Consider the following 20,113-nt stretch of genomic DNA (forward strand, 5'->3'; position numbering starts at 1 on the left):
AATCTGGCTTCTGCAACTTTGAACATGAAAAATCCAATGAGGAGAAGAAAAGCGAAGCCAAAGAGTCCATCCCAAAATCCGACAAACAAGCAAAATGAACAAAAAACATTGAATTCAATTCTTTCTGATTTTAGAAACTGCATTAAAGAAGGGGTGCACCGGTCCTGGAGATACTGCAATACCAGGTCAATGCGTGGAGTGGACAGAGCAAGCTCTTTTTCCATCTCCCTGTTCTAAAAATCCATTTAATATATGGTCCCCAGATAGGGGACGTATCAGATATTAAACTGATAAGAACAGATTTTTTTTTTTTTTTCGAAAGCCCGAATTCGTGTACAAAACCCGAGTGCGCTTAAAAAAGTGACAAGTGCCACAAAAAAAGTGCACTAGGATGCTGGTCTTCTTGAAACCCTCTCCAAAAGGAGAAGGGTCCCCCAAACCATTCCCCGTCCCTCCGAGCCAGAAGGCCACAGCGAGGAACAGGGACAAATAGCCACCTCCAGCCGGAGCCAGAGGCGACCCAATCTTACCCCCAGCACCTGCCCGAGTTCTCACCCGAGCAAGGCACTGGGAGCCAAAGACTGTGCTCCCCTCCCGGAAGAGGGGAGCCAACAACGCTCTCCTCCCGAAAGAGGAGAGCCAGGGGGGTTCAGGGGGGAGCGGAACCTGATGGCCACACACTCCCCCCCTAGACCTGCCAAGAGAGGAACCTGTAAGGGAACCGCATCCCGACAAAATCCTAGTAGGACGTGACACACGTGAATAAGTGAACACACAGTGACAAAGAAATTAAATAAATAGTGAAGGTTTCACAGTATAATACTGCCCGGACCTTCGACCGGGAATTGAAAAATTCCCCATCCTAAGGCCAGAAGGCCCGGAATAAGGGTGTGTGCGAAGAAAGAAAATTTGAAGTGCTTGTGCAAATGTGCCATAAACTCAAGTGGGGTTCCCAATCCCAGTGAGTTAAGGCACCCCAGGGTCACCACTCCTGGGGCACTTCACACTTCGGGCTTTCGATCTTCCCCGGAAAATGGCGTCGATCCTGGGGGGCCATGCTTTCCACCAGATGACTATATTAGCCACCTGGCGTACTAACAAGCGCCTAAACCCCAGTGTGCATAATGTATCAATCTACTAGGGCGGCCAACATCCAAAACCGCCTTTTCGAAAGATACTACACTTGATCTTAGCCAAAAGGCCGAGAAGCGATAACCAGAATTGGTTTCAAACTACGGAGCCACCCAAGGATCCTGAAAAGTCCATTTGTGGAGATGAGCTCCTGGACTCCCGTTAAGAAGACATGTTGTCAACCTCTAGATCCCTTACATGCCTGCACTTTTCGGCTTGCTGCTGCTGCAATCCACGCGTTTTAGATCTGCATAACTCCACCTCTTTAAACACAGCACCTTCACCCCCTGCTGTTCCCACCCGCCTCAACACCGTTGGAAGGGAGGAGAACCAATTAAGGCGGGGGGTGGGGTGGAACGAGCAGCTGTCTACCCTTAGCAGGAGGGCTCCTGATTATATACCTCTCCTGCTGCTGCTGCTGCTGGCTGTCCAGCAGCAGACTGAAGGTGGCTGCTGCTGTGCACAGGTATATAAATGCTCAGAGCCTATTATGACACGCGCAGCCAGCGTTCCATTGCCACATTCCATCTACTGCAGGCAGGATACCTGGCTGGCTGAATGTCGCTGAGAAGCTCACAGAGACCGCCATAAGCAACAGTTTAACAGAATGCCACAGACTAATCAACCAAACTTTTTGGGTTGGGTTCTCTTTTATAGTCTGCAGGCATTAAATGAAAGAAGTCAGTGTTCCAGCAGAAGGAGACAACGTTTCAGAAAAGGCATTGTAGCAAACCAAAAAAGAAATTTTAAGCGCAGCAGAGTAACCAGCGCACATACCTGTTAGCTCAGGTGAGTTTAAAAGGCTGCTGTTGATAACAAGGGCATTTGCTAAATAGATGGTGTGTGTGCAACAATATACTGAAAGGTCAATTATATTGTGCAGCTTATCTCACCACCTGTAGTTATTTAGGTGAAAGCTCCAAAATGCTTGCCTAATATGTCTGTTTATCCAAAAGGAAGTAAAAAGGGAGAGCTAGAAAGATAGCATTGCATCACATTACATGGCAATGCAATGCACAGTTGCTGAAGTTGAACCAAAATGAGCTTGTAATCTGGCTTCTGCAACTTTGAACATGAAAAATCCAATGAGGAGAAGAAAAGCAAAGCCAAAGAGTCCATCCCAAAATCCGACAAACAAGCAAAATGAACAAAAAACATTGAATTCAATTCTTTCTGATTTTAGAAACTGCATTAAAGAAGGGGTGCACCGGTCCTGGAGATACTGCAATACCAGGTCAATGCGTGGAGTGGACAGAGCAAGCTCTTTTTCCATCTCCCTGTTCTAAAAATCCATTTAATATATGGTCCCCAGATAGGGGACGTATCAGATATTAAACTGATAAGAACAGATACTACACTTGATCTTAGCCAAAAGGCCGAGAAGCGATAACCAGAATTGGTTTCAAACTACGGAGCCACCCAAGGATCCTGAAAAGTCCATTTGTGGAGATGAGCTCCTGGACTCCCGTTAAGAAGACATGTTGTCAACCTCTAGATCCCTTACATGCCTGCACTTTTCGGCTTGCTGCTGCTGCAATCCACGCGTTTTAGATCTGCATAACTCCACCTCTTTAAACACAGCACCTTCACCCCCTGCTGTTCCCACCCGCCTCAACACCGTTGGAAGGGAGGAGAACCAATTAAGGCGGGGGGTGGGGTGGAACGAGCAGCTGTCTACCCTTAGCAGGAGGGCTCCTGATTACATACCTCTCCTGCTGCTGCTGCTGCTGGCTGTCCAGCAGCAGACTGAAGGTGGCTGCTGCTGTGCACAGGTATATAAAGGCTCAGAGCCTATTATGACACGCGCAGCCAGCGTTCCATTGCCACATTCCATCTACTGCAGGCAGGATACCTGGCTGGCTGAATGTCGCTGAGAAGCTCACAGAGACCGCCATAAGCAACAGTTTAACAGAATGCCACAGACTAATCAACCAAACTTTTTGGGTTGGGTTCTCTTTTATAGTCTGCAGGCATTAAATGAAAGAAGTCAGTGTTCCAGCAGAAGGAGACAACGTTTCAGAAAAGGCATTGTAGCAAACCAAAAAAGAAATTTTAAGCGCAGCAGAGTAACCAGCGCACATACCTGTTAGCTCAGGTGAGTTTAAAAGGCTGCTGTTGATAACAAGGGCATTTGCTAAATAGATGGTGTGTGTGCAACAATATACTGAAAGGTCAATTATATTGTGCAGCTTATCTCACCACCTGTAGTTATTTAGGTGAAAGCTCCAAAATGCTTGCCTAATATGTCTGTTTATCCAAAAGGAAGTAAAAAGGGAGAGCTAGAAAGATAGCATTGCATCACATTACATGGCAATGCAATGCACAGTTGCTGAAGTTGAACCAAAATGAGCTTGTAATCTGGCTTCTGCAACTTTGAACATGAAAAATCCAATGAGGAGAAGAAAAGCGAAGCCAAAGAGTCCATCCCAAAATCCGACAAACAAGCAAAATGAACAAAAAACATTGAATTCAATTCTTTCTGATTTTAGAAACTGCATTAAAGAAGGGGTGCACCGGTCCTGGAGATACTGCAATACCAGGTCAATGCATGGAGTGGACAGAGCAAGCTCTTTTTCCATCTCCCTGTTCTAAAAATCCATTTAATATATGGTCCCCAGATAGGGGACGTATCAGATATTAAACTGATAAGAACAGATTTTTTTCTTTTTCATTTTGTTCTTATATTTCAGTTGTTATTTCTCTTCTAATATTTCTCTTGCCTTATAATCTGTTCATGCTACAAGGTTCCACAGATGAAAGTTCCATAGACTCTTGGCTCTTTTTTTCCCAATTCTCTTCAGATCTAACAGGTAATAAATATATATTTCACTTAGTGCTAATTTTATGCATTCACTTTCACTTATAAAATCTCTTTTAAAAAGCAATATGTTTCGGACTTTCCATAGCGCATTCTTTATTCCATTTATCATTATCCAAATGACTCTTTCTTTTTCTTTTGATTGACATGTAAAATTTCCATATAAAACTACTTCGTGATTTAAAAACTTAAGACCAGTAACAAACTTTAAGAGACTTCCAACTTCTTTCCAGACATTTTGGGCATAAAAACAGTTCCAAAAGGTGTGTAAAACTGTTTCCTCTCTAACACAGCCTGTTCTAGGGCATCTTGCAGTATTGCACAATCCCCTTCTGTGTTGAAAAAATCTAACAGGAACACATTCTTGCACTATTGCCCATGCCAAGTCTTTATATTCATTTGTTAGATAAGGTGCATAAGTCATTCTCCAAATTCTTCCACTTTTAGTGTAAGTAAAGTTTGCCACTGCTGTCATCGTTTCTTTTCTCTTTGTCTCTAGAGCCAGTCTTCTTGAATTTGACAGCATCTCCACATCTACTTCAGGTAAGTTATAAAGTCTAATTGTTTTTTCTAGTAAGACATATTGTTTTGGCGGTGTAATTAGGACAGGAGAATTTTGGGGCAATGTTATCCACTTTCTTTTCCTAAAGATATCTCCAGCTGCATATCTTAAGTAGAAAGACCAATGAGTTCTTAGATTGGTCATTTTGAAGCAAAAACTAAAGAACTTTAGGTACAAAAAATTTTTGATATTTGGGATATTCTTTCCACCATATTTATGCTGCTTGTACATTGTCTCTCTTCGAACCTTCTCCATTTTTGATCCCCACAGAAAAAGAAAAATTTGTCTCTGGAGAAACTTTACTGTGTTCTCATTCGGGGGGTACACCATACTTAAAAACAACATTATCGGCAACAACAAAGACTTAATGATCAAGTTTTTACCTTCCATTGATAATTTTCTGAGTTTCCATAAACTTATCTTCTTTTGCATTTTCTCCTTCACCAACTGCCAACTTTCTTCTCCATCATTCTTTTTTGTAAACACAACACCTAAAATTTTGATCTTATCACTTCTTATTTTAAGTTGAGGAATCTGCGCATCTGACCAATCACCGAATCCAAGACATTCGCTCTTCTCCAAGTTCAGTTTGAAGGCAGATGCTAAACAGAAAAAATCAGTAGTTCTTACTGCTCTTCTCAGCGATTGTTCTGAGTCGCACAGGATCGTGATGTCATCCATGTACCCCAGTGACTTAGTACTTAGTCCATTTCCACCTGGTATGGGTACACCTTTCACCATCTTATCTTTCCTCAACATTGCCAGTAGAGGCTCGATTGCGCAGATAAAGAGCAGAGGCGAAAGTGGGCATCCTTGTTTGACGCCCGACTTTAGAAAAACTTCTGAAGATAAAAAACCATTAATTAAAATCCTGCTAAAACTTCCATCATATAAAAGTGCAATGTGCTTAATAAAAACATCCGGGAATTTCATTTTCTTTAACACAGAATACAGGTACTTATGAGAGACTCTGTCGTACGCTTTCTGGAAATCAAGGGACAGAAGAGCTAGCTTTTGCTTCCTCTCTTGCTGATACCAAATTGCGTCCCGTATAATATTCAAGTTTTCTGCAATTGTACGACCAGGCACACCACATACCTGATCAGGATGCACGACCTTCTCTATCACCTTCTTCATTCTGTTCACCATGATTTTTGCCATAATTTTATAATCTACGTTGAGTAACGTGATTGGTCTCCAGTTCTCTAGATTAGTCTTATCTCCTTTTTTAAAAAGCAGGGTGACCACACCACTTCTCCAAGATTCAGGCAATTTGTCACATAAAAAGACAGCTTTAAAAATCTCAAACAGGTCGTCTTTTAAAATCTCCCAAAAAGTAAGATAAAATTCAATTTGTAGTCCGTCAGTACCCGGTGTTTTTCCTCTAGAAAAGCTTTTGATTGCACTTAGCAGTTCTTCTTCACAGATATCTTCAATCAACAACTCTTGATCTTGCTTTTCAAGGTGATTCTGCAATGAATTAAGAGCATCAGGTAAAAAATCAGCGTCAATTTTCTTTTCGCTAAAAAGATTTTGATAAAAAGTTTGCGCTTTGTCCAACAGTCCATCTTTAGTTGTTTCACCATCAAGTTCTTTAATTAATTCTTTGCGTTCTAAAGATTTTTTGAAAAAGAACCTGGAACATGTTTCATTTTTTTCCATATGTTCTACCTTGGCGTTGAAAATTATTTCTTTGCCTTTCTGTTCAATTGCTTTTTTAATGTCTTCTTTGACTTGTAAAATAACATCCTCCATATCTATCCCTGCATTTCTGAGTTTGTAACCTGTTTGCAGTTTTGTATTCAGGTCTTTAAACCATTTCTGATTCTGTCTGGCCTTCCTTTTGCCAGCTAAGAGAAAAAAATGTCTAATTTGAGACTTCACATACTCCCACCATTCTAGAATTCTTTTGTAATAATGTTTTTTCCCCTGTAGTTTTTTATAAAATTTCAAAAATTCCTCTTTTATACTTTCATCTTCCAGCAGCAGAGTGTTCAACTTCCAGACACCTCGCCCTTTCTCTAGACTGGGCAATTCCAAGTGAGTAATTAACGTTTTGTGGTCAGAAAAGATGTTACCTGTTAGATCCACTTTATTCACTTTAAAACTCTGTGATGTCAGAACAAAGTCAATTCTTGATTTTAGAAGATTGTTCTCCCAAGTGTATCCTGGTTCAGAGGTATTCTTTACTCTCCAGACATCATTCAGGCAAGTATCGTCGATTAGATTTTTTAACTGCATCTCAGTTTTGTCTTTCCTTCTAGTACCTGATGTCCTATTTTCATCAGACCGGATACAATTGAAGTCACCGCCAACCACAGTTGGTGTAGGACCAGGTATAAAGAGTTTGATGATATCTAATAAACTGGATCTTTCCTCTTTAATCGGAGATGCATAAACATTAATCAGCTTGAACTCGGATCCACAGTAACTCACATTAACAACTAGTGCACGTCCAGGTTCAACTTCAGTGAACGAGGTAACCTTAAAGTCTTTGTTTTAAAACAGGACGCCAACACCAGTAGCACGCGATCCATTTTCACCGGACCAGATGGAAGGTCCGTTCGCCCAATCTTCCCTTAGTTTGTTATAGTTAGGGTCATGGTCAATGCCGCATTCTTGAAGTAAAAAAATATCAGCATCTAAAGTCATCAGGTAAGAAAATAAAGCAGCTCTCTTGACAGAGCCCTTTAAACTCCTCACATTTAGTGAGGCAATTTTGAGTGTAGCCATAAATCATTTAAACAGAGCTTGAGTCCGTATCTGACATGAATCCGACCGGGGTAGAGGGACCCGCAGAAACGTCCGTGTCTGAGAATTCCTCGATGTTCACCGGATCAGATGGGTTTACAGGTTTAGGAACTGAGATGATCGGTTTAGGTGAGTAATTAGGGAGGACTATTTTCAAACGCCCAGCAGGTCTTTTGCTGGCGCTCTCTCCCTTAAACAAACTCGACTTCTCCTTTTTCCTTTTCCTCAAAACCTCCACGTCAATGTTAATCTCCTCCTCCTCCTCCTCACCACCAGCCTCCTTAGAAGACTCCTCTCCCATCTCCACTTCAGACTCAGCTGGATTCTCCTCCACCACATGACCATCTGGACTCTCCGACCAATCCTTGAGAACAATGCTATCCCCAGGCGGGTCCCCAGCAGTGTCCTTGGGCGGATCCCCAGAAGGGTTCCCGGGAGGGTCCTTGGATTTGTCTGTTTGTTCTTCAGGACTGGACCGCTTCGGAGGGGCTCCCCCCCGAGCTGCATCTGCATAGCTGAAGGTCTTTTTTCTCAACGGACAATCCCGAAAAGAGTGCCCAGGGATACGGCAGATATTACAGATCATCTGATTTGGGCAGTTCAGAGTGACATGTCCTTTTTGATAGCACTTCTTGCAAAGAGCGTTCTCCTCCTTGCAGCTCTCAAAGGAATGCCCAAAGTCCATACATTTTCTGCAAAAGATAGGCATCCCTGGATAGAAGAGTCTTCCTCTCTCTCTGCCAATCAGGAAGCTCTGAGGCGGATGAATGAGTCCACCAATTCCCAAACCTTCTCTCAGCTTCACGATGAACTTGTATTTTCCGGTCCACAACCTCTCAGAGTTCATGATTTTGTGAGAAAAGTGGACCTCAGAGCAATAGTTATGCAGAAACGCAGCCACATCCTTTTCAGAGACATGCGGATTGCTCATATGAACCACCACAGACTTCTCTTCTGCCAGGCAGAGGGTCACAAAACACAGTCCTTTAATATCTTCCTCCTGAAGTCTCAGCTTGATCTGATGGTAAAAATTCTGAGATGCCACTTCAGAGGTCAGGGTAAGCACAAAGCGTCCAGGAGCATCTTGAAGTGCCAGAATGTTCTCCCTTTTCACCTGCAGGATCTCAAGCAGGACCTTCCTCACGAAGAAAGACAGGGAGAACTTGTCACGGGCTCGCTCTTCAACTTCAATCTTGAAAGAGTTCTTGATCTTCAAGTCGCCAGCTCCAGCAGAACGGAGAGTAGCCGATGTCGCCATCGCCATATTCAGATAAGTCGATCGCCTTCTTGGTTCTCTTCAGCACGCACACCCCCTATAGCAGCAGGAGGCTTAAGACAGTAGAACTGCCGATGCCTCAAGGCCGAGGATGCGATAGGCTTTGGAGTCTTCCAGCAACAACACTTGGTCGTAGCCAAAAGGCCGAGAAGCGATAACCAGAATTGGTTTCAAACTACGGAGCCACCCAAGGATCCTGAAAAGTCCATTTGTGGAGATGAGCTCCTGGACTCCCGTTAAGAAGACATGTTGTCAACCTCTAGATCCCTTACATGCCTGCACTTTTCGGCTTGCTGCTGCTGCAATCCACGCGTTTTAGATCTGCATAACTCCACCTCTTTAAACACAGCACCTTCACCCCCTGCTGTTCCCACCCGCCTCAACACCGTTGGAAGGGAGGAGAACCAATTAAGGCGGGGGGTGGGGTGGAACGAGCAGCTGTCTACCCTTAGCAGGAGGGCTCCTGATTACATACCTCTCCTGCTGCTGCTGCTGCTGGCTGTCCAGCAGCAGACTGAAGGTGGCTGCTGCTGTGCACAGGTTTATAAATGCTCAGAGCCTATTATGACACGCGCAGCCAGCGTTCCATTGCCACATTCCATCTACTGCAGGCAGGATACCTGGCTGGCTGAATGTCGCTGAGAAGCTCACAGAGACCGCCATAAGCAACAGTTTAACAGAATGCCACAGACTAATCAACCAAACTTTTTGGGTTGGGTTCTCTTTTATAGTCTGCAGGCATTAAATGAAAGAAGTCAGTGTTCCAGCAGAAGGAGACAACGTTTCAGAAAAGGCATTGTAGCAAACCAAAAAAGAAATTTTAAGCGCAGCAGAGTAACCAGCGCACATACCTGTTAGCTCAGGTGAGTTTAAAAGGCTGCTGTTGATAACAAGGGCATTTGCTAAATAGATGGTGTGTGTGCAACAATATACTGAAAGGTCAATTATATTGTGCAGCTTATCTCACCACCTGTAGTTATTTAGGTGAAAGCTCCAAAATGCTTGCCTAATATGTCTGTTTATCCAAAAGGAAGTAAAAAGGGAGAGCTAGAAAGATAGCATTGCATCACATTACATGGCAATGCAATGCACAGTTGCTGAAGTTGAACCAAAATGAGCTTGTAATCTGGCTTCTGCAACTTTGAACATGAAAAATCCAATGAGGAGAAGAAAAGCAAAGCCAAAGAGTCCATCCCAAAATCCGACAAACAAGCAAAATGAACAAAAAACATTGAATTCAATTCTTTCTGATTTTAGAAACTGCATTAAAGAAGGGGTGCACCGGTCCTGGAGATACTGCAATACCAGGTCAATGCGTGGAGTGGACAGAGCAAGCTCTTTTTCCATCTCCCTGTTCTAAAAATCCATTTAATATATGGTCCCCAGATAGGGGACGTATCAGATATTAAACTGATAAGAACAGATACTACACTTGATCTTAGCCAAAAGGCCGAGAAGCGATAACCAGAATTGGTTTCAAACTACGGAGCCACCCAAGGATCCTGAAAAGTCCATTTGTGGAGATGAGCTCCTGGACTCCCGTTAAGAAGACATGTTGTCAACCTCTAGATCCCTTACATGCCTGCACTTTTCGGCTTGCTGCTGCTGCAATCCACGCGTTTTAGATCTGCATAACTCCACCTCTTTAAACACAGCACCTTCACCCCCTGCTGTTCCCACCCGCCTCAACACCGTTGGAAGGGAGGAGAACCAATTAAGGCGGGGGGTGGGGTGGAACGAGCAGCTGTCTACCCTTAGCAGGAGGGCTCCTGATTACATACCTCTCCTGCTGCTGCTGCTGCTGGCTGTCCAGCAGCAGACTGAAGGTGGCTGCTGCTGTGCACAGGTATATAAAGGCTCAGAGCCTATTATGACACGCGCAGCCAGCGTTCCATTGCCACATTCCATCTACTGCAGGCAGGATACCTGGCTGGCTGAATGTCGCTGAGAAGCTCACAGAGACCGCCATAAGCAACAGTTTAACAGAATGCCACAGACTAATCAACCAAACTTTTTGGGTTGGGTTCTCTTTTATAGTCTGCAGGCATTAAATGAAAGAAGTCAGTGTTCCAGCAGAAGGAGACAACGTTTCAGAAAAGGCATTGTAGCAAACCAAAAAAGAAATTTTAAGCGCAGCAGAGTAACCAGCGCACATACCTGTTAGCTCAGGTGAGTTTAAAAGGCTGCTGTTGATAACAAGGGCATTTGCTAAATAGATGGTGTGTGTGCAACAATATACTGAAAGGTCAATTATATTGTGCAGCTTATCTCACCACCTGTAGTTATTTAGGTGAAAGCTCCAAAATGCTTGCCTAATATGTCTGTTTATCCAAAAGGAAGTAAAAAGGGAGAGCTAGAAAGATAGCATTGCATCACATTACATGGCAATGCAATGCACAGTTGCTGAAGTTGAACCAAAATGAGCTTGTAATCTGGCTTCTGCAACTTTGAACATGAAAAATCCAATGAGGAGAAGAAAAGCAAAGCCAAAGAGTCCATCCCAAAATCCGACAAACAAGCAAAATGAACAAAAAACATTGAATTCAATTCTTTCTGATTTTAGAAACTGCATTAAAGAAGGGGTGCACCGGTCCTGGAGATACTGCAATACCAGGTCAATGCGTGGAGTGGACAGAGCAAGCTCTTTTTCCATCTCCCTGTTCTAAAAATCCATTTAATATATGGTCCCCAGATAGGGGACGTATCAGATATTAAACTGATAAGAACAGATACTACACTTGATCTTAGCCAAAAGGCCGAGAAGCGATAACCAGAATTGGTTTCAAACTACGGAGCCACCCAAGGATCCTGAAAAGTCCATTTGTGGAGATGAGCTCCTGGACTCCCGTTAAGAAGACATGTTGTCAACCTCTAGATCCCTTACATGCCTGCACTTTTCGGCTTGCTGCTGCTGCAATCCACGCGTTTTAGATCTGCATAACTCCACCTCTTTAAACACAGCACCTTCACCCCCTGCTGTTCCCACCCGCCTCAACACCGTTGGAAGGGAGGAGAACCAATTAAGGCGGGGGGTGGGGTGGAACGAGCAGCTGTCTACCCTTAGCAGGAGGGCTCCTGATTACATACCTCTCCTGCTGCTGCTGCTGCTGGCTGTCCAGCAGCAGACTGAAGGTGGCTGCTGCTGTGCACAGGTATATAAAGGCTCAGAGCCTATTATGACACGCGCAGCCAGCGTTCCATTGCCACATTCCATCTACTGCAGGCAGGATACCTGGCTGGCTGAATGTCGCTGAGAAGCTCACAGAGACCGCCATAAGCAACAGTTTAACAGAATGCCACAGACTAATCAACCAAACTTTTTGGGTTGGGTTCTCTTTTATAGTCTGCAGGCATTAAATGAAAGAAGTCAGTGTTCCAGCAGAAGGAGACAACGTTTCAGAAAAGGCATTGTAGCAAACCAAAAAAGAAATTTTAAGCGCAGCAGAGTAACCAGCGCACATACCTGTTAGCTCAGGTGAGTTTAAAAGGCTGCTGTTGATAACAAGGGCATTTGCTAAATAGATGGTGTGTGTGCAACAATATACTGAAAGGTCAATTATATTGTGCAGCTTATCTCACCACCTGTAGTTATTTAGGTGAAAGCTCCAAAATGCTTGCCTAATATGTCTGTTTATCCAAAAGGAAGTAAAAAGGGAGAGCTAGAAAGATAGCATTGCATCACATTACATGGCAATGCAATGCACAGTTGCTGAAGTTGAACCAAAATGAGCTTGTAATCTGGCTTCTGCAACTTTGAACATGAAAAATCCAATGAGGAGAAGAAAAGCAAAGCCAAAGAGTCCATCCCAAAATCCGACAAACAAGCAAAATGAACAAAAAACATTGAATTCAATTCTTTCTGATTTTAGAAACTGCATTAAAGAAGGGGTGCACCGGTCCTGGAGATACTGCAATACCAGGTCAATGCGTGGAGTGGACAGAGCAAGCTCTTTTTCCATCTCCCTGTTCTAAAAATCCATTTAATATATGGTCCCCAGATAGGGGACGTATCAAATATTAAACTGATAAGAACAGATACTACACTTGATCTTAGCCAAAAGGCCGAGAAGCGATAACCAGAATTGGTTTCAAACTACGGAGCCACCCAAGGATCCTGAAAAGTCCATTTGTGGAGATGAGCTCCTGGACTCCCGTTAAGAAGACATGTTGTCAACCTCTAGATCCCTTACATGCCTGCACTTTTCGGCTTGCTGCTGCTGCAATCCACGCGTTTTAGATCTGCATAACTCCACCTCTTTAAACACAGCACCTTCACCCCCTGCTGTTCCCACCCGCCTCAACACCGTTGGAAGGGAGGAGAACCAATTAAGGCGGGGGGTGGGGTGGAACGAGCAGCTGTCTACCCTTAGCAGGAGGGCTCCTGATTACATACCTCTCCTGCTGCTGCTGCTGCTGGCTGTCCAGCAGCAGACTGAAGGTGGCTGCTGCTGTGCACAGGTATATAAAGGCTCAGAGCCTATTATGACACGCGCAGCCAGCGTTCCATTGCCACATTCCATCTACTGCAGGCAGGATACCTGGCTGGCTGAATGTCGCTGAGAAGCTCACAGAGACCGCCATAAGCAACAGTTTAACAGAATGCCACAGACTAATCAACCAAACTTTTTGGGTTGGGTTCTCTTTTATAGTCTGCAGGCATTAAATGAAAGAAGTCAGTGTTCCAGCAGAAGGAGACAACGTTTCAGAAAAGGCATTGTAGCAAACCAAAAAAGAAATTTTAAGCGCAGCAGAGTAACCAGCGCACATACCTGTTAGCTCAGGTGAGTTTAAAAGGCTGCTGTTGATAACAAGGGCATTTGCTAAATAGATGGTGTGTGTGCAACAATATACTGAAAGGTCAATTATATTGTGCAGCTTATCTCACCACCTGTAGTTATTTAGGTGAAAGCTCCAAAATGCTTGCCTAATATGTCTGTTTATCCAAAAGGAAGTAAAAAGGGAGAGCTAGAAAGATAGCATTGCATCACATTACATGGCAATGCAATGCACAGTTGCTGAAGTTGAACCAAAATGAGCTTGTAATCTGGCTTCTGCAACTTTGAACATGAAAAATCCAATGAGGAGAAGAAAAGCAAAGCCAAAGAGTCCATCCCAAAATCCGACAAACAAGCAAAATGAACAAAAAACATTGAATTCAATTCTTTCTGATTTTAGAAACTGCATTAAAGAAGGGGTGCACCGGTCCTGGAGATACTGCAATACCAGGTCAATGCGTGGAGTGGACAGAGCAAGCTCTTTTTCCATCTCCCTGTTCTAAAAATCCATTTAATATATGGTCCCCAGATAGGGGACGTATCAGATATTAAACTGATAAGAACAGATACTACACTTGATCTTAGCCAAAAGGCCGAGAAGCGATAACCAGAATTGGTTTCAAACTACGGAGCCACCCAAGGATCCTGAAAAGTCCATTTGTGGAGATGAGCTCCTGGACTCCCGTTAAGAAGACATGTTGTCAACCTCTAGATCCCTTACATGCCTGCACTTTTCGGCTTGCTGCTGCTGCAATCCACGCGTTTTAGATCTGCATAACTCCACCTCTTTAAACACAGCACCTTCACCCCCTGCTGTTCCCTCCCGCCTCAACACCATTGGAAGGGAGGAGAACCAATTAAGGCGGGGGGTGGGGTGGAACGAGCAGCTGTCTACCCTTAGCAGGAGGGCTCCTGATTACATACCTCTCCTGCTGCTGCTGCTGCTGGCTGTCCAGCAGCAGACTGAAGGTGGCTGCTGCTGTGCACAGGTATATAAAGGCTCAGAGCCTATTATGACACGCGCAGCCAGCGTTCCATTGCCACATTCCATCTACTGCAGGCAGGATACCTGGCTGGCTGAATGTCGCTGAGAAGCTCACAGAGACCGCCATAAGCAACAGTTTAACAGAATGCCACAGACTAATCAACCAAACTTTTTGGGTTGGGTTCTCTTTTAGAGTCTGCAGGCATTAAATGAAAGAAGTCAGTGTTCCAGCAGAAGGAGACAACGTTTCAGAAAAGGCATTGTAGCAAACCAAAAAAGAAATTTTAAGCGCAGCAGAGTAACCAGCGCACATACCTGTTAGCTCAGGTGAGTTTAAAAGGCTGCTGTTGATAACAAGGGCATTTGCTAAATAGATGGTGTGTGTGCAACAATAAACTGAAAGGTCAATTATATTGTGCAGCTTATCTCACCACCTGTAGTTATTTAGGTGAAAGCTCCAAAATGCTTGCCTAATATGTCTGTTTATCCAAAAGGAAGTAAAAAGGGAGAGCTAGAAAGATAGCATTGCATCACATTACATGGCAATGCAATGCACAGTTGCTGAAGTTGAACCAAAATGAGCTTGTAATCTGGCTTCTGCAACTTTGAACATGAAAAATCCAATGAGGAGAAGAAAAGCAAAGCCAAAGAGTCCATCCCAAAATCCGACAAACAAGCAAAATGAACAAAAAACATTGAATTCAATTCTTTCTGATTTTAGAAACTGCATTAAAGAAGGGGTGCACCGGTCCTGGAGATACTGCAATACCAGGTCAATGCGTGGAGTGGACAGAGCAAGCTCTTTTTCCATCTCCCTGTTCTAAAAATCCATTTAATATATGGTCCCCAGATAGGGGACGTATCAGATATTAAACTGATAAGAACAGATACTACACTTGATCTTAGCCAAAAGGCCGAGAAGCGATAACCAGAATTGGTTTCAAACTACGGAGCCACCCAAGGATCCTGAAAAGTCCATTTGTGGAGATGAGCTCCTGGACTCCCGTTAAGAAGACATGTTGTCAACCTCTAGATCCCTTACATGCCTGCACTTTTCGGCTTGCTGCTGCTGCAATCCACGCGTTTTAGATCTGCATAACTCCACCTCTTTAAACACAGCACCTTCACCCCCTGCTGTTCCCACCCGCCTCAACACCGTTGGAAGGGAGGAGAACCAATTAAGGCGGGGGGTGGGGTGGAACGAGCAGCTGTCTACCCTTAGCAGGAGGGCTCCTGATTACATACCTCTCCTGCTGCTGCTGCTGCTGGCTGTCCAGCAGCAGACTGAAGGTGGCTGCTGCTGTGCACAGGTATATAAAGGCTCAGAGCCTATTATGACACGCGCAGCCAGCGTTCCATTGCCACATTCCATCTACTGCAGGCAGGATACCTGGCTGGCTGAATGTCGCTGAGAAGCTCACAGAGACCGCCATAAGCAACAGTTTAACAGAATGCCACAGACTAATCAACCAAACTTTTTGGGTTGGGTTCTCTTTTATAGTCTGCAGGCATTAAATGAAAGAAGTCAGTGTTCCAGCAGAAGGAGACAACGTTTCAGAAAAGGCATTGTAGCAAACCAAAAAAGAAATTTTAAGCGCAGCAGAGTAACCAGCGCACATACCTGTTAGCTCAGGTGAGTTTAAAAGGCTGCTGTTGATAACAAGGGCATTTGCTAAATAGATGGTGTGTGTGCAACAATATACTGAAAGGTCAATTATATTGTGCAGCTTATCTCACCACCTGTAGTTATTTAGGTGAAAGCTCCAAAATGCTTGCCTAATATGTCTGTTTATCCAAAAGGAAGTAAAAAGGGAGAGCTAGAAAGATAGCATTGCATCACATTACATGGCAATGCAATGCACAGTTGCTGAAGTTGAACCAAAATGAGCTTGTAATCTGGCTTCTGCAACTTTGAACATGAAAAATCCAATGAGGAGAAGAAAAGCAAAGCCAAAGAGTCCATCCCAAAATCCGACAAACAAGCAAAATGAACAAAAAACATTGAATTCAATTCTTTCTGATTTTAGAAACTGCATTAAAGAAGGGGTGCACCGGTCCTGGAGATACTGCAATACCAGGTCAATGCGTGGAGTGGACAGAGCAAGCTCTTTTTCCATCTCCCTGTTCTAAAAATCCATTTAATATATGGTCCCCAGATAGGGGACGTATCAGATATTAAACTGATAAGAACAGATACTACACTTGATCTTAGCCAAAAGGCCGAGAAGCGATAACCAGAATTGGTTTCAAACTACGGAGCCACCCAAGGATCCTGAAAAGTCCATTTGTGGAGATGAGCTCCTGGACTCCCGTTAAGAAGACATGTTGTCAACCTCTAGATCCCTTACATGCCTGCACTTTTCGGCTTGCTGCTGCTGCAATCCACGCGTTTTAGATCTGCATAACTCCACCTCTTTAAACACAGCACCTTCACCCCCTGCTGTTCCCACCCGCCTCAACACCGTTGGAAGGGAGGAGAACCAATTAAGGCGGGGGGTGGGGTGGAACGAGCAGCTGTCTACCCTTAGCAGGAGGGCTCCTGATTACATACCTCTCCTGCTGCTGCTGCTGCTGGCTGTCCAGCAGCAGACTGAAGGTGGCTGCTGCTGTGCACAGGTATATAAAGGCTCAGAGCCTATTATGACACGCGCAGCCAGCGTTCCATTGCCACATTCCATCTACTGCAGGCAGGATACCTGGCTGGCTGAATGTCGCTGAGAAGCTCACAGAGACCGCCATAAGCAACAGTTTAACAGAATGCCACAGACTAATCAACCAAACTTTTTGGGTTGGGTTCTCTTTTATAGTCTGCAGGCATTAAATGAAAGAAGTCAGTGTTCCAGCAGAAGGAGACAACGTTTCAGAAAAGGCATTGTAGCAAACCAAAAAAGAAATTTTAAGCGCAGCAGAGTAACCAGCGCACATACCTGTTAGCTCAGGTGAGTTTAAAAGGCTGCTGTTGATAACAAGGGCATTTGCTAAATAGATGGTGTGTGTGCAACAATATACTGAAAGGTCAATTATATTGTGCAGCTTATCTCACCACCTGTAGTTATTTAGGTGAAAGCTCCAAAATGCTTGCCTAATATGTCTGTTTATCCAAAAGGAAGTAAAAAGGGAGAGCTAGAAAGATAGCATTGCATCACATTACATGGCAATGCAATGCACAGTTGCTGAAGTTGAACCAAAATGAGCTTGTAATCTGGCTTCTGCAACTTTGAACATGAAAAATCCAATGAGGAGAAGAAAAGCAAAGCCAAAGAGTCCATCCCAAAATCCGACAAACAAGCAAAATGAACAAAAAACATTGAATTCAATTCTTTCTGATTTTAGAAACTGCATTAAAGAAGGGGTGCACCGGTCCTGGAGATACTGCAATACCAGGTCAATGCGTGGAGTGGACAGAGCAAGCTCTTTTTCCATCTCCCTGTTCTAAAAATCCATTTAATATATGGTCCCCAGATAGGGGACGTATCAGATATTAAACTGATAAGAACAGATACTACACTTGATCTTAGCCAAAAGGCCGAGAAGCGATAACCAGAATTGGTTTCAAACTACGGAGCCACCCAAGGATCCTGAAAAGTCCATTTGTGGAGATGAGCTCCTGGACTCCCGTTAAGAAGACATGTTGTCAACCTCTAGATCCCTTACATGCCTGCACTTTTCGGCTTGCTGCTGCTGCAATCCACGCGTTTTAGATCTGCATAACTCCACCTCTTTAAACACAGCACCTTCACCCCCTGCTGTTCCCTCCCGCCTCAACACCATTGGAAGGGAGGAGAACCAATTAAGGCGGGGGGTGGGGTGGAACGAGCAGCTGTCTACCCTTAGCAGGAGGGCTCCTGATTACATACCTCTCCTGCTGCTGCTGCTGCTGGCTGTCCAGCAGCAGACTGAAGGTGGCTGCTGCTGTGCACAGGTATATAAAGGCTCAGAGCCTATTATGACACGCGCAGCCAGCGTTCCATTGCCACATTCCATCTACTGCAGGCAGGATACCTGGCTGGCTGAATGTCGCTGAGAAGCTCACAGAGACCGCCATAAGCAACAGTTTAACAGAATGCCACAGACTAATCAACCAAACTTTTTGGGTTGGGTTCTCTTTTATAGTCTGCAGGCATTAAATGAAAGAAGTCAGTGTTCCAGCAGAAGGAGACTACGTTTCAGAAAAGGCATTGTAGCAAACCAAAAAAGAAATTTTAAGCGCAGCAGAGTAACCAGCGCACATACCTGTTAGCTCAGGTGAGTTTAAAAGGCTGCTGTTGATAACAAGGGCATTTGCTAAATAGATGGTGTGTGTGCAACAATATACTGAAAGGTCAATTATATTGTGCAGCTTATCTCACCACCTGTAGTTATTTAGGTGAAAGCTCCAAAATGCTTGCCTAATATGTCTGTTTATCCAAAAGGAAGTAAAAAGGGAGAGCTAGAAAGATAGCATTGCATCACATTACATGGCAATGCAATGCACAGTTGCTGAAGTTGAACCAAAATGAGCTTGTAATCTGGCTTCTGCAACTTTGAACATGAAAAATCCAATGAGGAGAAGAAAAGCAAAGCCAAAGAGTCCATCCCAAAATCTGACAAACAAGCAAAATGAACAAAAAACATTGAATTCAATTCTTTCTGATTTTAGAAACTGCATTAAAGAAGGGGTGCACCGGTCCTGGAGATACTGCAATACCAGGTCAATGCGTGGAGTGGACAGAGCAAGCTCTTTTTCCATCTCCCTGTTCTAAAAATCCATTTAATATATGGTCCCCAGATAGGGGACGTATCAGATATTAAACTGATAAGAACAGATACTACACTTGATCTTAGCCAAAAGGCCGAGAAGCGATAACCAGAATTGGTTTCAAACTACGGAGCCACCCAAGGATCCTGAAAAGTCCATTTGTGGAGATGAGCTCCTGGACTCCCGTTAAGAAGACATGTTGTCAACCTCTAGATCCCTTACATGCCTGCACTTTTCGGCTTGCTGCTGCTGCAATCCACGCGTTTTAGATCTGCATAACTCCACCTCTTTAAACACAGCACCTTCACCCCCTGCTGTTCCCACCCGTCTCAACACCGTTGGAAGGGAGGAGAACCAATTAAGGCGGGGGGTGGGGTGGAACGAGCAGCTGTCTACCCTTAGCAGGAGGGCTCCTGATTACATACCTCTCCTGCTGCTGCTGCTGCTGGCTGTCCAGCAGCAGACTGAAGGTGGCTGCTGCTGTGCACAGGTATATAAAGGCTCAGAGCCTATTATGACACGCGCAGCCAGCGTTCCATTGCCACATTCCATCTACTGCAGGCAGGATACCTGGCTGGCTGAATGTCGCTGAGAAGCTCACAGAGACCGCCATAAGCAACAGTTTAACAGAATGCCACAGACTAATCAACCAAACTTTTTGGGTTGGGTTCTCTTTTATAGTCTGCAGGCATTAAATGAAAGAAGTCAGTGTTCCAGCAGAAGGAGACAACGTTTCAGAAAAGGCATTGTAGCAAACCAAAAAAGAAATTTTAAGCGCAGCAGAGTAACCAGCGCACATACCTGTTAGCTCAGGTGAGTTTAAAAGGCTGCTGTTGATAACAAGGGCATTTGCTAAATAGATGGTGTGTGTGCAACAATATACTGAAAGGTCAATTATATTGTGCAGCTTATCTCACCACCTGTAGTTATTTAGGTGAAAGCTCCAAAATGCTTGCCTAATATGTCTGTTTATCCAAAAGGAAGTAAAAAGGGAGAGCTAGAAAGATAGCATTGCATCACATTACATGGCAATGCAATGCACAGTTGCTGAAGTTGAACCAAAATGAGCTTGTAATC

The 20,113-nt window shown here is 44.1% G+C and overlaps 11 non-coding genes and 1 pseudogene across 11 annotated transcripts; all 12 read right to left on the reverse strand.

Annotated features, from left to right (window-relative positions):
- Window positions 1-148: 148 nt before the first annotated feature.
- On the reverse strand, window positions 149-333 carry LOC141204363 (U2 spliceosomal RNA). Its single transcript, XR_012275296.1, has one exon. It is a non-coding gene; the product is annotated as a U2 spliceosomal RNA (small nuclear RNA).
- A 788-nt stretch (window positions 334-1,121) lies between these two features.
- Window positions 1,122-1,213, reverse strand: LOC141204465 (U2 spliceosomal RNA; annotated as a pseudogene).
- A 1,115-nt stretch (window positions 1,214-2,328) lies between these two features.
- On the reverse strand, window positions 2,329-2,519 carry LOC141204474 (U2 spliceosomal RNA). The gene has a single exon (XR_012275336.1). It is a non-coding gene; the product is annotated as a U2 spliceosomal RNA (small nuclear RNA).
- A 1,115-nt stretch (window positions 2,520-3,634) lies between these two features.
- LOC141204341 (U2 spliceosomal RNA) lies at window positions 3,635-3,816 on the reverse strand. The gene has a single exon (XR_012275280.1). It is a non-coding gene; the product is annotated as a U2 spliceosomal RNA (small nuclear RNA).
- A 5,993-nt stretch (window positions 3,817-9,809) lies between these two features.
- LOC141204475 (U2 spliceosomal RNA) lies at window positions 9,810-10,000 on the reverse strand. Its single transcript, XR_012275337.1, has one exon. It is a non-coding gene; the product is annotated as a U2 spliceosomal RNA (small nuclear RNA).
- A 1,115-nt stretch (window positions 10,001-11,115) lies between these two features.
- On the reverse strand, window positions 11,116-11,306 carry LOC141204476 (U2 spliceosomal RNA). Its single transcript, XR_012275338.1, has one exon. It is a non-coding gene; the product is annotated as a U2 spliceosomal RNA (small nuclear RNA).
- A 1,115-nt stretch (window positions 11,307-12,421) lies between these two features.
- On the reverse strand, window positions 12,422-12,612 carry LOC141204148 (U2 spliceosomal RNA). The gene has a single exon (XR_012275120.1). It is a non-coding gene; the product is annotated as a U2 spliceosomal RNA (small nuclear RNA).
- Window positions 12,613-13,727: 1,115 nt separating this feature from the next.
- LOC141204477 (U2 spliceosomal RNA) lies at window positions 13,728-13,918 on the reverse strand. Its single transcript, XR_012275339.1, has one exon. It is a non-coding gene; the product is annotated as a U2 spliceosomal RNA (small nuclear RNA).
- A 1,115-nt stretch (window positions 13,919-15,033) lies between these two features.
- Window positions 15,034-15,224, reverse strand: LOC141204479 (U2 spliceosomal RNA). The gene has a single exon (XR_012275341.1). It is a non-coding gene; the product is annotated as a U2 spliceosomal RNA (small nuclear RNA).
- A 1,115-nt stretch (window positions 15,225-16,339) lies between these two features.
- LOC141204480 (U2 spliceosomal RNA) lies at window positions 16,340-16,530 on the reverse strand. Its single transcript, XR_012275342.1, has one exon. It is a non-coding gene; the product is annotated as a U2 spliceosomal RNA (small nuclear RNA).
- A 1,115-nt stretch (window positions 16,531-17,645) lies between these two features.
- Window positions 17,646-17,836, reverse strand: LOC141204481 (U2 spliceosomal RNA). Its single transcript, XR_012275343.1, has one exon. It is a non-coding gene; the product is annotated as a U2 spliceosomal RNA (small nuclear RNA).
- A 1,115-nt stretch (window positions 17,837-18,951) lies between these two features.
- On the reverse strand, window positions 18,952-19,142 carry LOC141204482 (U2 spliceosomal RNA). The gene has a single exon (XR_012275344.1). It is a non-coding gene; the product is annotated as a U2 spliceosomal RNA (small nuclear RNA).
- Window positions 19,143-20,113: the final 971 nt, after the last annotated feature.

The sequence above is a fragment of the Phyllobates terribilis genome, unplaced genomic scaffold, assembly GCF_046119375.1.
Source record: "Phyllobates terribilis strain yellow unplaced genomic scaffold, ASM4611937v1 Scaffold_134__1_contigs__length_4944459, whole genome shotgun sequence".
NCBI lineage: Eukaryota > Metazoa > Chordata > Amphibia > Anura > Dendrobatidae > Phyllobates > Phyllobates terribilis.